The sequence below is a fragment of the Heterocephalus glaber genome, unplaced genomic scaffold (assembly GCF_053883595.1).
Source record: "Heterocephalus glaber isolate CG9 unplaced genomic scaffold, H.glaber_assembly_v1.0 deba00001537, whole genome shotgun sequence".
Taxonomy (NCBI): domain Eukaryota; kingdom Metazoa; phylum Chordata; class Mammalia; order Rodentia; family Bathyergidae; genus Heterocephalus; species Heterocephalus glaber.
In genome coordinates, this window is record NW_028258332.1 from 2,101,095 (window position 1) to 2,120,645 (window position 19,551).

Genomic DNA, 19,551 nt, shown 5'->3' on the forward strand with positions numbered 1-19,551 from the left:
TGGGCACCCGGTGCTCTCGGTAGAGCGCGCTGCCCGTGGACCCTGGGGCCGCTCAGCCAGCCCGAGCAGGGTCCCCAGCGCTCCTGCGCACTCTCGCGGGCCCCTACGGAGGGCGGGAAGGGTCCCCTCCCTCTGGGACTCCCCGGCTCCGGTGAGGCAGCGCGCCCCGCAGCGCTCTTGGACGCCGCCCGTGGGAGCTCGCGGGGCGCGGGGTTGGCCGGTGATGGAGCCAGGAGCAGCCGGGCCGCGGGTGGCCTGGATGGCCCGGCTGGGGCTGCGACCGGCGGCCAGCGGCTTCGCGGCCAGAATGGACGTGCTCGAAGCGCCCTCTATGGTTGGAAAGGGGAATGGGGCCTTGACCACGCCAGGCCGCTTTGGGGCGTGGTGCAAATGTGGGAGTCTTGGGCTTTGGAACCCCTTAGGGAAGCGCCAGGATTTGTGGCGAGCGACTTGCTCTGTGTCCCAGAGGTCGTGCCGTGTATGTGTGTTCTGGGGGTCTCCCGGCCTCCTGGGCAGGCTGCTGGCTTGGGGGAGTGTGGCCTGGGCGCCCCGCCCCACCCCCCAGCTGTTTAGCTGTTTCTCTGGGTGCAGCTTGGTGAGTCAGAGAGGTCCCCAGTCTGTCCCTAAAGGACTGGCTTCCTGGGCCTCCCCAGGCCAGAGGTCCTGGGTCGGGTCTGGACCTCACCCCGACAGCCGAGGCCGCAGGGCTCCTGTGTCCTTGGCCAGACTTCTGCTCTAAAGCTCCGTGGCCGCCGTGTCCTGCACTTCTGAAAAAGAATGGTGACCCTGCTGGCCAGGCACCCGCAGTGTCCGGCACAGCCCTGCCCTGGGCTCCCGGAGGCAGCAGGTGGATTCCCATGGACGTCTGCAACTGGCTGGCTGGGCCATTGTCCCTGAATCAGCCAGGGCAGGCCGGCCGGGCATGCACACCCCACTGCCGTTCTTTTCTATTCTATTTTTCTGTGCAAGACACTTGAGGGCCCCAGGCCCATTGCATGGGTGCTGGGGCTCAGCCCACGGGACTGGTGGTCTCCATGTCCGGAAAGGTCCGAGGGGCCTGCTGAGAACTGGGCTTCCTGTGTACAGAAATCGGCCTTCCAGCCTCAGAATTATTTCACTCCATCAAAAAGCTAGAAATTAATTTTTGATCAAGCCTTAAAACGCATTTTGTCCTTTGTGAGCCATTTCTTCCATCTTTCTCAGCCCTGATCTACGGAGGCTGGTGGGGGGGCGGGTCACCCCATGGGTCCAGGGATTCCATCTCCTGAAAACCCTGCGTGTGGGGGGGGGAAGCTTGGGGGACTCTTTGCAGCTACCACAGAAGCTTTGCAAGTTCCTGCCGGGTTTCTGTCTGCCATGGAGCCTCCCCCACCCCACCCCACTCAGGACCCTTCAGGGTGAAGCGGAGGGGCTGAGGTTCCCCTAGAAAGGACACCTATGTGTCCAGAGCAGCCTCTGTTGCTGGTAAACCTTCTCTTCAGGAGCGTTTGTGTGGGGGGCAGGACGCACCTCTGGTCTCAGAGGCCCTGCATGGTGACAGAGAGGGCCAGCGTGCTTCTGCCCAGCCACTGAGGCACCGCCAGCCTTGAGCCCTCCCCAACCCTGACCCGCAGAGCAGCTGAGATCCCCCGCTCTCATCCTGCCCTCCCTCCTCCTCCTCCGATCAATTATATTCACCCACACATTTATCTCCCCTGCAATATGGAGAATTCATATTCATATCTCGGTTTTAGTGGTCTGACACTGATGAATGTAATCCTCGCCTTGGCTTGGAGGGGCAGCCACTGATGAATCATGCCCTGTGAAGTTCCCTTGTCCTTGTGCGTGGGACTCTGGCAGAGAGAGAGAGGGTGCTGGGGGCAGGGAGGCTGTGAGGAGGAAGGACAAGAAGACAGGACAGTGTAGGTGCCTGGGGAGGCCGTGCCCTGCCGCAGGAGGAGCAAAGGGCTGCCCTGGGCCCTGGCTGGAAACCTCCGTGCAGGTGCAGTGCTGTCCTATCAGTCCCCAGCCGCTGCCTCTCCTCCCTTTCCTGAGGTGCAGGCTGCCTGGTCTCACAAGGCAGGAGCAAGGATCCAAGATGGGTCCTTGGAAACTGAAGATGAGTTTGGAAACCGAGTTGTGCTCTGGAGAGTGGCAGGCCCTTTTCCCAGTGGCTACAGCATGTGGGCATCGGGAAGAGGAGGCCAAGCCCGGGGAGCATCAATTTGCTGGGCTGGGGACAGAAGTGGGTGGCTCCTCTGGCAGCTTTGGGCTTCGAGGCCACTTGGGCTAGGGCTGTACCAGGACAGACCAACCTCCCTGGGTTTCCGGCCACTTCCGGGATGGAGCGCTGGGCCAGGAGACAGCTGGGCTCTGGGCCTCTGTGGTCAAGGAGGAGCAGGCTGTGGGTCCTGACACTACCTGAGCTCCTGGTGGCCTGGGTCCTGTCTGGCTCCAGCCCAGGGAGGGAGTGGGAGGATGGGGGGCTCCTTTTGGGGTGGCAAAGCCCACCCACCTCGAGGGCTTCCCTGATGTGCCTGTGATGTGGGTTACGTGGAAGGAGGAAGCCCAGCGCCAAGGCGCCCCTCTGCCCCCTCCAACCCAGAAGTTCCCTGGCTAAGGCTGCTCACCCCGGGGCATCAGGTCAGCAGCCACCTTTTAGTAAAAGCCCACAATCCCAGCCCTGCTCAGCTGGGGTCCTCTTGGCCCACGGAGCCTTCCTGCCCTCTAATTATGGCTGTGCAGTTGAAAGGCCTCAAAGGTCACCCTGTGGGGGCTGCTGGGCCTTTTGTAGCCTGTGGACAGGCGCAGGGACCTTCCACAGGGAGGAGGACTCCGGAAGTACAGGGCTATCTGCCCTGCCGGGAGGCTGGACCTGTAGGTGGGTGGAGACCCCACTGAGCTCGGGACCCCACTTTCAGGGGCCCTCGAAAGTGGCCCGATTTGTTTCCAGATGGACACAAAAAGGTAACTTAGATGGAAGACAAGGAGTTCCTAGACAATATCTGTACATTTGTCTGTCTACCGGAGCAGGCATGGGATGTATTTTTAAACAGTCGCGTTTGATGGCGGAAGGGCTCCTGACAGCCCTGAGAGTCACCGTGGGCAGGCAGGGGCCGTGGAGGGGCTGCCTGCAGGGCTCACATCCCGGCCTGTGCTTGAGGGCTGGCGAGGAGGCAGCTCTGCTTCCTCCTGTGTGTGCCCACGTGGCTTCTTCATCAGCGTCCCTGCAGCGGGGACCCAGGGAGGGGAAGGACCCCAGGCCTGGCTGGAAGTGGGAACCAGCAGGGCACCCAGAGTCTGCGAAGCTGTGTGCTCCAGGCCCCTGCGCGGCAACCAACTGCCAGCCTGAAGGACAGGAAGGCTGGGTCCTGGGGGCGCAGCCTGAACTCGGCCCAGACCCTGGCCGTGGCAGGGCTAAGGGCAAGCCTCGGGTGGGCTTCTGCAGACCCGTCCTCTGATCTGTTAGCGGAGTCCCGAGCACTCTGGCCGTGGGGACACAATGTCCAGGCAGCACCAGGGCCCAGGGAAACGGGAGACTCACCACCAGACAGACACCCTCTGGGGAGCGCAGGGACATAGCCCACCACCCACTGGGCCAGGGCAGGAGGCAGGCTTGGACCTTCACAATTCAGGGAGGGAAGGAGCGCTTTGATTGCTCTTTCTGAAATTTCTATCTTGCTGTGCCCTCCGGAGTGGGAACAGCTCACTTTCCTGGCTGAGGGTTTGTGATGTGTAGACCCAGGCACTGGGCCCTTCAGTGCCCGGAAGGTGCCCAGGTGGCTGGTAACTGGACAATATGTGGACCTCTCCCCACATCAGTCAGTTTCAGGCTTGATGTCTCTGCTGTTTCCTTGTTTGTTGCTTCTGTAGCTTTGCTTGTTATTGAAATTTAAACGTATGCTTAACTGCCAGCTCCGTGGACAGCCGAAGCAACATCTGAAAATATTAAATACATCTGCGAGATGGTGGGCAAGGGAAATTAACAAGGTGCTCGCTGCACTGAATGTTAAAAAGACCTCACAATGAAGTGATTAACATTTTTATGAATAAAATTAATCACGCATTAACTCTGCGGCACAGGACATCTGAAACCCAAATGTGGCCAGGGCATCCCCTCCTCCCTCCCTGCAGCTCTGAGGGCTCCTAGGCCCACAGCTTGGCCAACTTGGCCATCAGGGATTTCAGAATACTCACGCTGGGCCGAGTCAATAACGGATATCTAAATCCGGGCACCAGGAAGAGAAGCATCAGCACTACCCACACGGATGCTCACAGCTACGTGCACATACACATATTCACACACATGCACACGCACAGTGCACATGCACACAAGCACACACACACCCAGGGCAATTTTTGAAAAGCAGCCTTTCTTCCCCTTTTAGGGCCTCTCAGCCACCTCTCAGTCATTTCCATTCTCAGATCTGCTCTCAGACTGTGGGCCTGGGTCGCAGGCAGGAGGGCTGATGCGGGCTCGGCTCCCTCCCTTTCACTCCACGGAGGTGCTGACCAGCCCGAGCTCAGACTTCCGGATTCCTAGCATCTCACTCTCCCAGATAAGGAAGTGTGGTCTCCCCACCTCTGCCTGCCTTCTAATCTCCGCCTGTGCTTTGGGGCTCACTCCAGCAGCGCACAGAGGGAGGCGGAGGCGTGTGAAGTGCAGCTTCATGGCCACTCGGCACCTCCGTGCCCCTCTTCTGAGTGCAGCAGAAGGTGGAATCAAAGCGGCTGTCCTCCTCAGTTCTGCACATTGTTCTGCACTGCTGTGGTGAATCTCTCCGAGCTCCATGAACCAATAAAACAACGGCGCCTGTTTGAGCTGATATATTAATATTTACTGAGGATTTGCGAGGTCGGGGCTAAATGTCAGCAGATTGCTGGGCCAGTGCTGTGGGGAATAATTAAACAAATCTCACAGCAGTTCAGCTCCCTAACATCTTTATTAATCTTCTTTTCTCTACCCTCCTGAAAGAGTACAGTGAAATATTGCTTTTGCAACCTTAGAGAAGATCCCAAGTAAGTTTAATAATAAAATACTGTGTCGGCAGTGTTTGTGCCTGACAGTTGCCCGGCGCTTCCCGGCAGATGCTCCTGCGGAGGGAGAGCTCTGATGTGTGAATTATTACCGAGCGGCTGCGAGCCTCACCTGCCTCTCCTCAGCTTTATCCTGTCCAATTTGCCAGGCACAATGACATCGTTCCCGTGATTCGATCCGCACACTGGCTGGGCTGGCGTGATCCCTTCCGTGGAGCTAGGTGACCGGACTGCCTGTGCCCGAGGCCAGCCTTCTTTAACGTGATTGTTCCGCAGTTCTCTTTAATAAGCTTCATAATTAGTGTTGGGATGCCTTGTTACAAGTCATCGCCTGTAGCAGTCCTCGGCCAACACAGCCCTCTACAATCTGATTTATTTTTTATCAGGCAGCAGGACCTATCTGGAGTTTTTGTTTATATAATGGGGACCTGCATTAGGCCCCAGTGTAAAAATACCACCAGGACATTAATTGCGTCTGTGTGGATTCACCACACATGTGTCCTGCTCATCAGAATGGTGGTGTTTTGACTTTGCCATCCTGCAGTGAGTTATAAGAAAATAAAATGAAAGCCAGCAATGTAAACATATTAGTGTCCATGTAGATTCAGGATGGCATAATTGAAGGCAGGGGTTTAAAGGAGGTTAGACCAGGCAAGTTCAAGTTCCTGGTGAGGTCTTTTTCCTGCTCCTCCTCACACACACAGTTCTTACTTATTGGTGTCAACATGCGTGCATTTATTTCCTGCCTGTAAGTGGGACCTCGGCATCAAGGGTGCAGAGCTGGAAGTTGTGCTGGTTTCCAGCTCCAAAGTTTCCTTACAGTGAATGCACCTCAGCAGGGCTCCTGACTGGGGTCCCCGGGCAGGGACATGGCAGCCTCTGCCAGTCTCAGCATAGAAGGGGGAGTCAGGGTGTCTGCCGTGTTGAGGTGCCCGGACTGCTTGCCCGCTGCATCGCCCCTGGGGAAGACGTGAATCCATCCGAGACGTCCCTTGCTTCTCTGCTCTCAGCCCACTCGAGTGACCCTGACATTGTGATCCAGATGTCAAGAACATTTTAAGGATATTTTTGTTTATGAATCAGTCTGCCACTTCCATGTGCCATTCTCCACACTGAACAGTTCTTTGCTGGCGATTCTGCAGGGCTGGACCAGCGTGCTGACCACTTCCCTTGCGCCCCAAATGCTTTTGTTTTTGTTTTTCCCAGAGGGACTCATCATCTTTCCTTCTGAGGCTGCCCGTGGTCAGCAGTCTAGCTTCCTTGCTCAGCAAGGTGTTGGGATGGAGTTTGCAAGTTTAACCTCAGATAGCTCAGCAGACCGCACTTTATTTATGAAAGGAGAAAAGCTAATGATAAATGTGGTGATAATGGCAGTGATGCATATGGAAGCATGCAGGAGAAGTATGTTTAGCATACAAAAAGAATGCCCTGCTCTGACTTCAGTGCTCCTGGGGGAGCATTAGGTATGTTTGCACCTGGACCGAGAGTAATTACACACCAGAGCCTGTCAGTGTGGGAGTGTGGAGCCCTGTTGATGGGAATATAGTGGACTCTTGGAATTGCACAACTCGCTGTGTGCCGGCATTCTCCCTGACAGGAAATGCAAGCTGCCTGATCCTGCAGGTAGGGAGGTTCCCTGGAGAAAGGCTGTACCACCCTGCTAGGTCACGGTGAGATGATGAAGGGGAGCCTTTATCAGGGGAGCATCCTCAGGTGCGGGGGACTGGAGCATGTGCTCAGAGCCCAGACCAGGTCTTCAAGAGAGATGCCCAGGACAGGGTGTGTGTGTGTGTGTGTGTGTGCGTGCACGCGCAGGCTGAGGGGCTTCTTCCTGGGTGATCTACCCTGTTGACACCACTCCCCACATTGCTCCCACATGCATGTGTCCTGGAGGAGGTGCAGAAGGACCCCTGGAGCTTGTTCAAGTGCAGACCCCAGCCCTGTCCTAATTCCTGGTTTTGCAGGGGCTGTGGGAGCCCTTCTTCTGAGTCACCCTGAGGCTGATGGGGGCCCCCACACAGCCTGGGTTCTGAGTGAGGCAAACCCATCCTGCTGAAGGAGTGTCGGCCACCAGGCTCTGGTGTCAGTCTTCCGGTTTAATTAACACTTGAACTGGGACTGGAAGGTGCTACAGCATTGCAGAGCCCAGCAAATTAATCTTTAATGTGAAAACTATTTATGCGAGCCAGAGGGAGGACATCTTTGGGGCATCTGCAATGCTCCCTAGCTCTGGCTGGCTCCTTGGGGACACGTTGGCCACTGCAGATCATCCACAGCAGTGCAGATCTGCACAACGCCCTGCTGCATCTCGGGCCTCAGGGCCATTTATCAACTCCTGGCAGTGGAAATGGGCACAATGAATTGCTGCCTGGATCCTCACTCACCCTGGGAACCAAGATGTACTGAGATGGCCCATTTGTCACGGGCCACGGCAGCCTCCCCGAGCCCGGCAATCCAGGGACGCTCCAGGTCCCAGGTCCCTGCCCCTGAGGGTCGCTGACTATGTGTGCATATGGTTTACCTTTAATTGTGCACTACAGTTTTTCCTCTTTTACTATTCATGCAGTTGCTAATTCCAAAAGTAGGTGGCGGCTGTCCAAGACTTAGCTGAAGGTTTACAGGAGAGCATTTCTCGTTTACTGAATGGCCGGGCCTAGGGCGTGCAGAACACCCACGTGGTGAAGGGCGCATGGGTGACAGGGATGATGACATGATTTGAGAGTGAAGTAACAACTGTGTGCGACATGGGAGTGAGCCCTGAGCACCGGACACGGATGGCTCCCGAAAGAAGGCAAGGAGAGCAAAACTCAGGCAAACTTCCCCAAAGAGCCGCAACCCGGAGCTAATGGAGCTCACTCCTGTTGCCCTTGTAGTCTTCCCTCTGCCACTGGCGCTGCAAGTCAAAGCGGGAATGAAGACTCAGCCAGGTTTGCAGGCGTGGAACCTGTGGGGACTGGAGTTCATTTGCTCTAGGGAAACAGGTCCTAGTCCCTTCTGCAGAGTTTTTACAAACTAGTTTCTTGGGCCTCAAATATCTGCTAAAAACAAGAAAACAACAAAAATGTTCACAGCAGAGTGCAAAATGAGTTGGACACAGGACTGCGTGTGTGTCCCCTGTGCGTGGGACCCCAAGTGACTTGTGAAAGGGTGAGGCCCTGGGACACTGCGGTGGGGTACACCCTCGAAGGGCTTGGCGGGGCTGAGTCCAAGCCCGTGTTGCTGATACATTTACAGCTATCGCTGTGCCCTGTTCATTTCAGATGGCTTTCAATGTGCAGAAATCCCTCGGAGGCCTTCAGAATCACTCTGTACTCTCTCTCCTCCCTGGGCAGCAGAAGGGAGCGTTCTCAGAGCTGCACAGCCTTCTTCCCGGCACATGGCCTTTGCTCAGGTTTTTAACCCCTCAGCTTTCCTGAGCAGCAGTTGTAAGACCATTTTTCTGGGCTCAGGGAGGGGTTCATCTGGGAAGGACAGTGGGGACTGCCCCACCTCTGCCCTCTGGCCAGGGTGGCAATGACTTTGTCCCCCGCCCTGCCTGCTGCCCTCTGAGGAGCACACTGGTTGGAGATTCTGAGGGAGCTTCCTCTCGGGAGCTTACATGCAGCTCATGGGCAGAAGCAGTAGCTCTTGTGACAGGGAAGTGAAGCCACCCCACGCCTTAGAGAGCGACCACCCAGGTCAGCCCAGACACGTGGCCCTCCATGCACGTGCAAGCGGCAGCCTGGGGAAACACGATGACCGTGACTGGGGACTCATGTGTGGAGAAGCTGGACTGACTCACGATGGCCACAACTGCTGGTCTCTGAAAAGCAGGTGCTGGGTGCCTGGCGTTATTTGTAGTTTCAAGCAGGGACAGGTTTGTAGGGTCTTGCTGGACTGTCATTCGCATGTCTCTGGTGGGACTGCTGAAGAACTCTCCTTGGAACCCAGGGTTTCTCTGCTCAGCTAGCGACACAGCCTGCCAGGGGATGGGAGGAGATGGGTTGCAGCCAGGAATGGCACGGCACACCTGTAATCCCAGTACTCCCAGAGGCCGAGAGAGGAGAAGTGGACGTTTAAGCCCAGCCTGGAAATTCAGCCTAGAAATTCAGTGAGTGAGAGACTCTATCTCAAAATAAAACTTTTTAAAAAATTTAAAAAGAGCTGGGAGAACAGGGAGAAAAGGAAGTAAAAATGACTGAGATGTGATGTGTGTGGTGCCCATTCCCAAGATGAATATAATGATTATGGCAAGCATAGAGCAGTCAAAAAAGAAAAAACAGCGGGACGACGAGGCTGTAGCTCAGGGCAAAGACCTTGGGTTTCACCACAGTCTCAAAAAATAAAACGAAACAGAAAGGTGTCGACAGGTTGTGAGTTCTCTCTCCTCAGGCCGCTGTGTTGTCTCTCTTCTCCGCCGCAGTTTCTGTGCCCATGGCACAGGCTGGCGTGTGCGGCCCGCATTTGGACTGCCTGCCTGCCGGAAGGAGACATTGATTTCCGGGGTCACGCAGACTGCGCTCCTCCTAAGGCAGGGCTGAGGAGCTCGCAGCCGGTCAGTTTGCCCCGGTCTCCTGGGTCCTCCTTCTACCAAGAGTGTGGCCCCCACTCACCTGCTGCGCCCCATCCTCTGCATGGACCTTGGCCGGTGGCTGGGCCACCGCTGGCCAGGGCAGTCACCCATACGCTGCTCCCCATCTCTGAGTGTTATGCTGGGTCCTGGGGGCTGCGCCCCCGTACCCGGATGGCAGGAGCAGGAGTCTCCCCTCCATGGTGGGTGAAGGGGGTGTCTTTGCTACTGGGGGAGCCTCTGAGATGCAGCTAGTCCTTTGCCTCTGGTCCTTGACACATCCTGAGAGCACTTGGGGCTTGGTGACTGCGCCCAGGGCCTGGGGGAGCAGGGGCAGCAGGGTTCGGAGGGGACCCAGCATTCTCCAGGGCTGCCGGGTCCATTCCCCGGGCCATGCAGACGACATAGGTAGAAACCAAGAACAACTGAACTGTGTTCTTCCAAGTTTGGTCTCAGATCTTTCCAGTTAATGCCGTCGGTGAAAACAATTAACATCTCTATATTTCAAGATACAGGCAGGGCCTTGTAGGAATCTTATTTAATTATGTGCTATATTAATGTTATATTGATTATGTTATTGCCTGTAAATCCAGTTACTTAATAAAGCTGCAGCCATTCTGCAATAAACTTGCGTTTGCAGAGCAGTTGATGGGTGTCTGGGGGCGGGGAGCTCAGCGAGGGGGCGTTGGCATGAAGAGGAAAGGTCCTGGGGCTGAGAGGCATGGAGCCCACGGGACAGCCAGCTATTTATATGCACGGAGGAATGTGTGCGGGTACGTGTAGCTGGACTGAGTAGAAAGGAAAAGCGCACACCCCGCTGCACTTATTTTTAGCACGTGGGCCTGCACACTTAGCAAGGCCTCTGCAGGCCACTCCGAAGCGGCCCTGGGCACATCTGCAGTGGGCAGGATCGTGTCTGACTGAAAAAGTAAAGCAGTTGATAACTGCCGATGTTGAGACCATGTGAGGCCAGGAAGAAAACAGGGTTCCTCCAGGAATCGCACAGACTTCCAAGTCGAGGCACAGACTGGCTGGTGTGGAGGAAATGTCATCACCCGCCGATGGTCACACCTGCCACAAATAGCGTGCGGCACGTGGCTCGGCTTCATGCCCCGCCGAAACCTCCCGCCACAGTTTGCACATCTGATGCTACATTCAGGCCACTACAAAGTGAGCACAACTGCTCATTTGCGTCCAGTGCCTCGAGCTGTGTCCGAGACGTGTGTTCTCATAACAGAGCACGGGGTAAATATTAAAATGTTATGGGACGACTGCCAGCAGTGCCCCATGGCCACAGAGGAGAAGACACACCGGCTCAGAGCGGGAGCTGAAGAGCCACAGCTGAGCCTCCCCAGTTTTGTCTGGGCCAGCGAGCGTCAACCCGCCACTTTCCCCCACCCTCCGAGGCACTTGTCTCCTTGACCAGGAGGACGACGCCTCAGGAGACCCGATCTCGTGATCAAAATGTGGTTTGCAGCCCTAACCTGGAGGGTACGAATGGCTCATGGTTCTGGTCCCAAGGTTCCCGCCCAGGCTTTGCTCTGCTCAGCAGCAGATGTCTGTACGCTCGAGGGACACTGGGACCTTCTTGCTGCCTGGCCCTCGGTACCCTGTAAGTGACTTCATCCCCCTAGTCACTCTCACCCTGAACTTGGCCCAGGGCAACCTTCGCTGCACAGAGCAGCCCGTCCCTGCGCCTCCCTGGGGGCCTCCCAGCCCGGAGCGCTTTCTTGCTCCGGTGCTGTGTGTCTTTCACACGTGAACTCATCCCAGTTTATGATGTCTCTGTCCATGTGACAGCACTGTCCCCCAGGCCACCGTCTTCTTGGGTCTGATGTCCACCTCCGTGAGAGCTGGTAGTGTCCTGAGCCTCAGCAAGGCCCAAGGTTCGAGTCCTGGGCACCAGCCTCTGGCCTGTGGCCGAGCAGGGTCTGCAGGCCCCAGGGCAGGAGCAGAGGGACAGCCGGATGTCACTGTCTCGGGGAGCCCTGGGATTGAGGCCTCTGACTGCCCCCATCTCTGTGTTCTTCCCTGACTGTGCTGTCACCCTTAACCCCTGCGACAAGGGGGAGTCTACCCGACCTGCATCTGGGCTGGGAGTAGGGGATGTTCCCTGGTACTTCGGATCCCCCAACTTCTGGGTAGGCACCCCAGGAAGCAGGGAAGTAGAGGCCACCATGTGGAGGGGCCTCTCTGTCCTCAGTTCCACATGGGGCCTGGTTTTCAGATGGCTGCTCTGGCCCGAGGCAGCCATGCTGTGCATCCAGGACATTCAGCAACCTTTGCCCCAAGCTCAAGTATGGAGTCGCAGCCCGAGACTAGAGGGAAGGGTCCCACCACTGTCAGCTTCCTGCAGGCTATGGAAATGTCCAGGAAGATGGGGTCTGGCCCTGGAGGTCAGCCAGGGCTCCCGCCTTCCCGGGCCCCTGGGCAGGGGAGTGGGTCCACTGCCCTGCCCACCCCAGGCATCAGTGCAGCAGACTCCACACCATGTTGAGAAGCAAACAGCCCTAGGCACTGTTGCTTATTTTATTTTTTAATTAATTAAGTTTACTGGCACATTTAGATGCACACAATGATCACACTCACCATAGAGAATTTGTACCTGTCCACGGTATATCTTGGTTCTTATTTTTTCCCATTCCCTTCCCCTCTTCACCCCCTCCACCCCTCCTTATTTACAAAAGCTTTGTTTCCATTTTTCCTTCTTTTTTCTTTACCTTCTTTCCTTCCCCCCACTTCTCTCCCTAGTTCCCCTTCCCCTTTCAACATTTTCTTCCTATTTCACAATATCTATTACACGTTTTGGTCCTCATTTACGCTTTCAGTTTCTCGTGTCCTATTTATTTAATTTAAGAGTATGGTCTCAATGTGCATCCACTTAGCTACAAATATCTCATTTCTCATTCTTTATGGCTGAGTGGTACTCTGTTGTATAAAAAACTCCACATCTTCTTTATCCATTCATCCATTAATGAGCACTTGGGCTGCTTCCAAGCTTTAGCTATTACCAACTGTGCCACTATAAGCATACTTCTTATATTCATTACATTCTTTTAATTCTTTGGGGGAGATCCCCAGCAGGGGAATAGCGGGGTCAGATGGGACGTCCAGTCCTAGTTCTTTGAGGTATCTCCATACTGATTTCCACAGTGGTTGCACCAGTCTACACTCCCACCACTCTTGGTTATTTTGGAAAAAGACAAAGTTGCCTTTCTGGGTCTGCTTCCTTCTGCGGTCGCCAGGGCACAGTTCTCACCCTCACCTTTGCTTCCGGGCCCAGTGCTGCCTCGAGACCGCTGTCACACACACAGGAGCCCGTGGCCCTTAGGATCAGCCGGGGAGGCAGGAGCTCCACGCTGGAGACCAAAGCTGGGCTCGGATGAGCCGGGTCCTGGGCCACATGGACACATGGGCACATGTGCCCTGTTAGCCACACACAGCCTGCTCAAGAGAAAGGCTGGATTCCTTCAACCCCTGTGCTCAGAGCCCACAATCAACAGGTGGGACAAGGGCCAGATCTGAAACATCAGGGCTCCTAAGAGGGAGGAGACACTGACATCTCCACATGGCACCTTGTCCTGGTGTCACGGGCAGATGCTGTGCCCTGCCCCCGGGCTCCACCCTGAGGAGCCAGCCCTGCCACCTTGGGAAGTCTGGCCTTGCCAGCCCCGCCGAGGGACGCAGATGCCTGCACACCAGCCAGGGCAGCCCCGATGTCAGCCTGACCTCAGTCTGCACCTAGTGTTGCCCCCCTCCCAGGGCCACAACACCAACTTCAGCTTCCAACCCAGAGCAGTTCAGGGAATTCTCCCGCTTAAACTGCAAGAAGAAGAGAGATGGAGAGTTGAGGAGGAGGAGAGGGAGTCATAGGGAGACTAGTGCAAGGCAGAGGGCAGCGACTCTGAGCTTTCGCAGAGATCTGAGCTGGGGGCTATTTACAAGGGGAGGAGCTGGGGATCAGCTTCAGAGTCCGGGTGCGAGGGCTGGGCTCAGCGGTGTAGGGAACTGACCCGCGTGCAAGGCCCTGGGCTCCACCTCTAGGACTGCAGACAGAAACGAAAACAGCTCCGTGAGGCGATTAATGGAATGACTGAGGCGACCATCTGATGGAAAGTGACGCAGGAATTAAAAAACAAGTCACAAAGTGATGATTTCACAGTAGAAAGTTTTCCAATGACCTTTATTTTATCTGTAATTGCCGTGTAATAATAGGGGAAGGGAGGGTACGTGGGTGGTTTCCAGGGACGGGAGGCGCGGAGGGCGGGATGAGGGAGAGGCGCTCGGCGGGGTTGGGGGGTGGGGGGGGTCAGGGGTGGGTGTCACAGCCGCAGGGAGGGTCCATTCTGCACATGGGAGGCTGGCGGCTGCAGACCACGGTTTGCTGTGCTTCCAAACAGCTGGGAGAGGGTATAGGACGCTGTCACCACAGAGCAGAAGTGTGAGAAGCGATGGCCAGAGATGAACATAGTTACCTCTGAACGCCAGTGACGGAAGATATACGGACAACGCTGCTATTTGATGCCAGATCTGGAAAGAGGGGTATGTAGCCGCATCTGCATCTTTAGATACAGATACCATGAAACACTCTGCGGAGGAATTTACAAAAATATAAGTGTGCTTTCTTCTTAAGTGGTGGGTGCTGCTCCTTCATTCCATTTGGATGTGCTTCTGACAGTTTTTAATGAAAAAAGAAACATTCCACAATCAGAACATACTGCAACTATTTCTGGAATAATTTCCACTTCCGGTTATAAAATCTATTGAGCTGGCTCACTGTGAGACCTGGGATTGTACCCTGAGTGTCCTGTAAAACTGGGCATTTGTGTGTGTGTGTGTGTGTGTGTGTGTGTGTGTGTGTGTGTCCCAGCCCAACCAGGCAGATGCAAAACCACTTTGCCAAAGATGTGTATTCAGACCATCACAGACACAGAGCAGCCCTCACCAGACTGGGGGCCTCAAAGACAGCGCCCCGTGTTCTGGGCACAGGATGGGCCTGGCACACAGGGGCCCTGTGCTCCTCCCCAGCAAGTGCCGCCTCATGTGGCTCACCTGGTCCCCAAGCTGTGCATCCGAGAGTCATGCACTGGAGCCTCAAATGTGTCTAGCAGGCCCCAGGCCCCATCGAGGCTCCACCCCTCACTCTACCTGGCATCAAAACAGTAACAAGGGCCAGGTCCTTACTGGCCGCAAACCTTTGACTTCAGTCACCCACTTCCCACAGAAGCCTGGGAATGACTCTTCACAAAAACATGCTTACGTGGTCTCATGTCGAGGCCATGACATGGGTGGCAGTAAAAGGCATTAGCCGGGCAGCACAGTGCTCTCCCTGCCCGGCGCACACTGGCTCTCTGTCTGCTTGGGGCGAGGCCCTGCTGCCCTCAGCTGCCAGGCGCAGTTCCCAGGGACTGCGCAGCCCACAGCACACCGCCTGTCCGAGGACGTCACAGTCTGGATGGTAAGTTAGCATCATTTCAATTTTTAAAACCTATGGACTGACTTGCCTCTCTTGCTGTTTCTCTCATACAGCTCTTTTAGAGGTCGAACCCCATAGGATTCTTCTAATTAACAGCATGAAATTATTTTATACTCAGAAATAACCAAGAAATTCACTGGGTGGACCAGTTGGGGTGTGGCTGCTGGTGTTCTTCCTCTATTGGCAGCAGCAGCTCCTGTAGTCTCAGGTGGGGACCCTTCAGCGTATGGCTTCAAGCGTGCTTATCCTTCTCAGAGCTACAAAGCAGACTGGCTCACAGCACAGAAATAAAACACACACGCAACACGCACACATGCACACACACACACTCATGTCACACACGTGTACTCTTATGGCTGAAGAGAGGCTTCCTGGAAACACCCTCACCAGGAGCGTGTGCGACATGCTTATTTCTATTTTATTCTGCTCTAGAGTCAAAGGTCAGTTGTCACCAACTGGGTGTCTACCGTGCTCTGCAAGAGGGGTCTGGGTTGTCACAGGGACCTGGGCCGGCCCCTGGTGTGAGGAAGAGGAGGCACTTCCAGTCCGGCAGGAGTCCTCACTTGGGGTCATGTGCTGTGGCTCGCACACCTTCCAAGCAGGCCGCTCTGGACACATACATGGGAGGACAGCAAGCGTGTGTGACTTCAGGGCTTGGCTCGTTTCCTGCTGTAAAAGGAAGTGTCCCCAGAGGTGGCAGAAATGCTGTGGTCATTTGCCCCACCCCAGTGGGACTCCTTGAAGGTAGGAGTCTCCCAGCTGATTTAGCTGCTTGGTGATGCTGCCAGGGCCCCAGCACCTGCCTCTGTCTGCCCTGCCCACTCGCCAGGTGGGACACTGTGTCCCCTTAAGGACACACAGAGGTTGCGGGCTGTTGATGCAGCTCCAGGCTCACAGGTCACTAGCACAGGCCTCGGGATAGCAGTCCTCCGCTCCTGGCCTCTGTCTGAGCAGTACAAACCTCCTGAGAGCCTGTGAGGGTCAGGAGAACCCTCAGTGCGGGGCTAAGCGGATCCCACACCCACTCAGTGTTCAGGGAGCCCTCAAGGCCAGCCCCAGGCTCTTGTCCCACCCGGGGTGGATGTTAGGGAGTGAGAGTTGGGTGCGGCCAGGCCGGTGCTGACACAGGTTTGCCCACAGCATCTGCAAGACTGTGGCTGCCTCCTGCCCTCCCTGGGATTCCTCAGCCTGGTGAGTGGGCATCATGGAGACTCTGGGGAGAGCTCCAGTCCAGGACAGGCTTACCTCTGGACCCGCCGGCAAGCTCCCTGCATGTCTTTGTGGGGCAGGAGGAACACTGAGAAGCGCGGCCCGGCCCGGCTTTGGGTCCCTGCCTGGAAGGAGGGGCCACCAGGCTCAGTCAGCCACTGACACAGGAAGGAGGGGCTCAGTCAGCCACTGACAGGGTCCCACTCTTAGCTACAGCCCCGACCTGCCCCACACAGGGAGGATGAGTCCCCTGGACCCCGTGTCCTCCACTGCTTTGGGGACCTGGTTTCTCCTCTGGGCTCTCTCCTGGGCTTGCTCTCTTCTTTCCACCTGATAAACAGCCCCGTCTCCCTCAGTGCCGGCTTGGGAATGTCTGAGCTCAGCCTGGGCCACTCCTGTGGATCGGTGGGGTGCTGTCTCTCGCCCCCGCTCAGCCTCTTGGTGGCTCTGGCCTCCTCTGTCCTCATAGCTGTGAGGAATCTCTGAGGCTCCCAGCAGCACAGCTGTCCCTGTGGTTCGCCCTGACGGTTGGTGTGCACTGAAGATGCAGAATGCATGCTCCCCTTCCCTAAGTGCCAGGGCAGCTGCTGTGCAGCATTTGCATGTGTCATGTGTCAGACGTCACCTGGAGACGCTGTGGCATCCTCAGGAGGAAGGGAAGGTCCATGCAGACACCTCATACATGAGGGCTTCCAGGCCAGGGATTTGGCTCCTGGGTCCGGGACTGTGCCCTGCGGATGCTGAGCGAGGGCTCTGGTGTTTCCTGCCCTGTTGTTCTTCAGGCACGCTGGCTGCCTCTGCCCTGCACAGTGGCTGCCTCTGCCCCACCCTCTCATGCTAAGCCTTCCTGGGTCATCTTCTCCTTTCTACTCACTCTCTCCCTGGGTTTCCTCTCCTGCTTTGGAGGACTTAAAATAGCTTTAATGGCAAGTGACCTGGAATCCAGACCCCCATGCCCTGGACCTTGCCCGCTGCCCTGCATCCTCACCTGGTGTCTAAAGGGCCCTCCCAGCCTGGAGCCTACAGAGGTGCTGGTCTCCACCTCAGACCCGCCCCTTCAGAACGAATGGCAAGAACTGCCCACCTTCTTCCAGGGCTCAGGCTGAAATCCTGAAGGCTTTTTATTTCTCTTTCCATCATCCTATAGCTTCTTAGAAGTACTGTGTGTCCCACTTCCAGTAACTCTCCTGACTCCCAAGCTTTCTCTATTTTTTATTTTGAGATAATGCTCACAAGCTTCCTAAATTACCAGGGTTGGGCTAGAACTCAGATCCTCCTGCCTCAGCCTCCCAGAATACTGGAATTATAGGTGTTCTCTACTATGGCCAGCTCCCCTGATGCCACTTCTGCCTTTGTTGTTAGCCAAAATCAAGAAGCAATGGCCTGGTCCCAGTCACCTGCCACCTGGACTAACGCCCCATTGTCTTAGTTATTCCCTCTTTCCCGGGACAAGTCAAAGGCAGAGAGGTTGTTCTAGCTGACAGTTTGAAGGGCTTTAAGTCCTTACTCAACTCCACAAGGCAGAGGAGCATCAGAGGGGAGAATCAGTCCATGGCAGGGCCGGCAGGAAGCAGCAACAGGGAGCCTCCCTTTCCGTTTGTCCCCTCCAGGCTACAAGCCTTTTGGGTGGTGCCAGCCACACCCAGGTGGGCCTTCCCATTACCCACACCCAGAACTGTGCTAAACCTATCAGTGGGCTAACGTGGTTATGGCTGTGTCTGGATGCCCCCAAAGCCGCATGCGGTCATGGGGCTTTTCAGAGGTGGCTGGATCTAGAGTATGTGGTGCTGGGATCAAGGATGAGAGTGCTAAATCAGCCCACTGACTGGCTTGGTGCCGTTCTGGGTAGGGCCAAGGGAGCCCTGCCCTGGGCCAGTGCTGCCGCCCCAGGGATGTAGAGCTTGGATAGGACACAAGGGACAGAAAGAGAGCCCCTCCTGTCCTGTCACGTGGCCTGCTGCCTTGCTGCCTTCCTCTTTGCGATGCACTGTTTCTCCCCTGTGATGCCCTCTGTCAGGCCCGCCTGCTTGGAGCCGGCCTCCTATGAACTAAAACCTCTACGTACTGCGAGCCAAATAAACCCCTCCTTAAACTTTGGGTGTTGGGTATTTTGCCTCAGCAATGAGAAAAGTAACTAAGACACCCACCCTTGATTCCAGAGTCACACACCCTAGATCCGGCCACCTCCCCGAAGTCCCAGCCATGAGCACAGGAGCCTTTGGGGGAACATCTAGGTACAGCCCACGATACCCACCTTCACTGCCCTCCATTGTTGGAAAGCTTTACCTTTGGCACTCATTAGCTACGGTACAGGCAGCCTGGAAGGGCTAGGGAAGTATCAATCTGAGGAGGTTATAATCTGACACCCACACCCAGGAGCCTCAGTGGTCCTCTCAAAAGAACCAGGGGTCACACAGGAGCATGAAGGGTCTGTTCTGAAAAGGGACTGAAGCCATGACACTGGCGTTGTAATAGTTAATGACTGCACTGAAAGGCGTGTGGTTCACAGTTCCTGTGTTGAAATGTGACTGCTGATGGCCCTAGGGGCCAGAAAGGGGGTTCAGGGAGGAGGATGGAGCCTCCCGGATGGGACTGGAGCCTAGGAAGAGGCTTTGAAAACTGTCTTACACTTCCTGTCACTTGACATCCATGAACCAGGGAGGAGGCACCTGGAGAGCTGCTGAAGGGACAAGAGAGCCCCACCTGCCCAGCTGGGCCAAGTGGCCACTTCCTGTCTGAAGCCCTCAGTCGTGGCACTTTGGTGAGCAGAGCCAGCATGAGAAAGCCACTACTGTACCATGAACAGCCCGGTTCCGGGGAGAGGTGTCAGCGCTTAGGGAAATCATTGATACAGACAGAGGAGAGCGTCCTGATCTCCATTCTGCAGCGAGGACCACGCTGATGGGCTATGGTTTTCTCTGCCAGGAGAGGACACACTGAGCTCCCGCAGGGCCCAGGCTGCCCAGTCTGCAGCGCTGGCCTGCACCCTGCTACATGTCCGCTGCCGCTGGAGTCCGGAGCTGGGTGAGCAGGACACTCAGGGAAGCCAGCAGGTGTGGTTCCCGGTGCAGTGCAGCTGTCCCTGTCGGAAGGCGGCCCTGGCTGGGACACACGGTGCTCCTGGGATGTGAGGTATGGTGTGTGTGGCCCTGGCTGCGCTCTTCCTGCAAAGCCGAGGCTGTGCTAGCTCTGTGCCAGGCTTCCGCTATTCCCGATGGCTGCTTGGGTCTCAGAGGCACTCGAGACCTTGCTGTTTCCTCCTAGTGCCCTAGAGCTTTTAGACCTGTGCCTTAAAACCGCC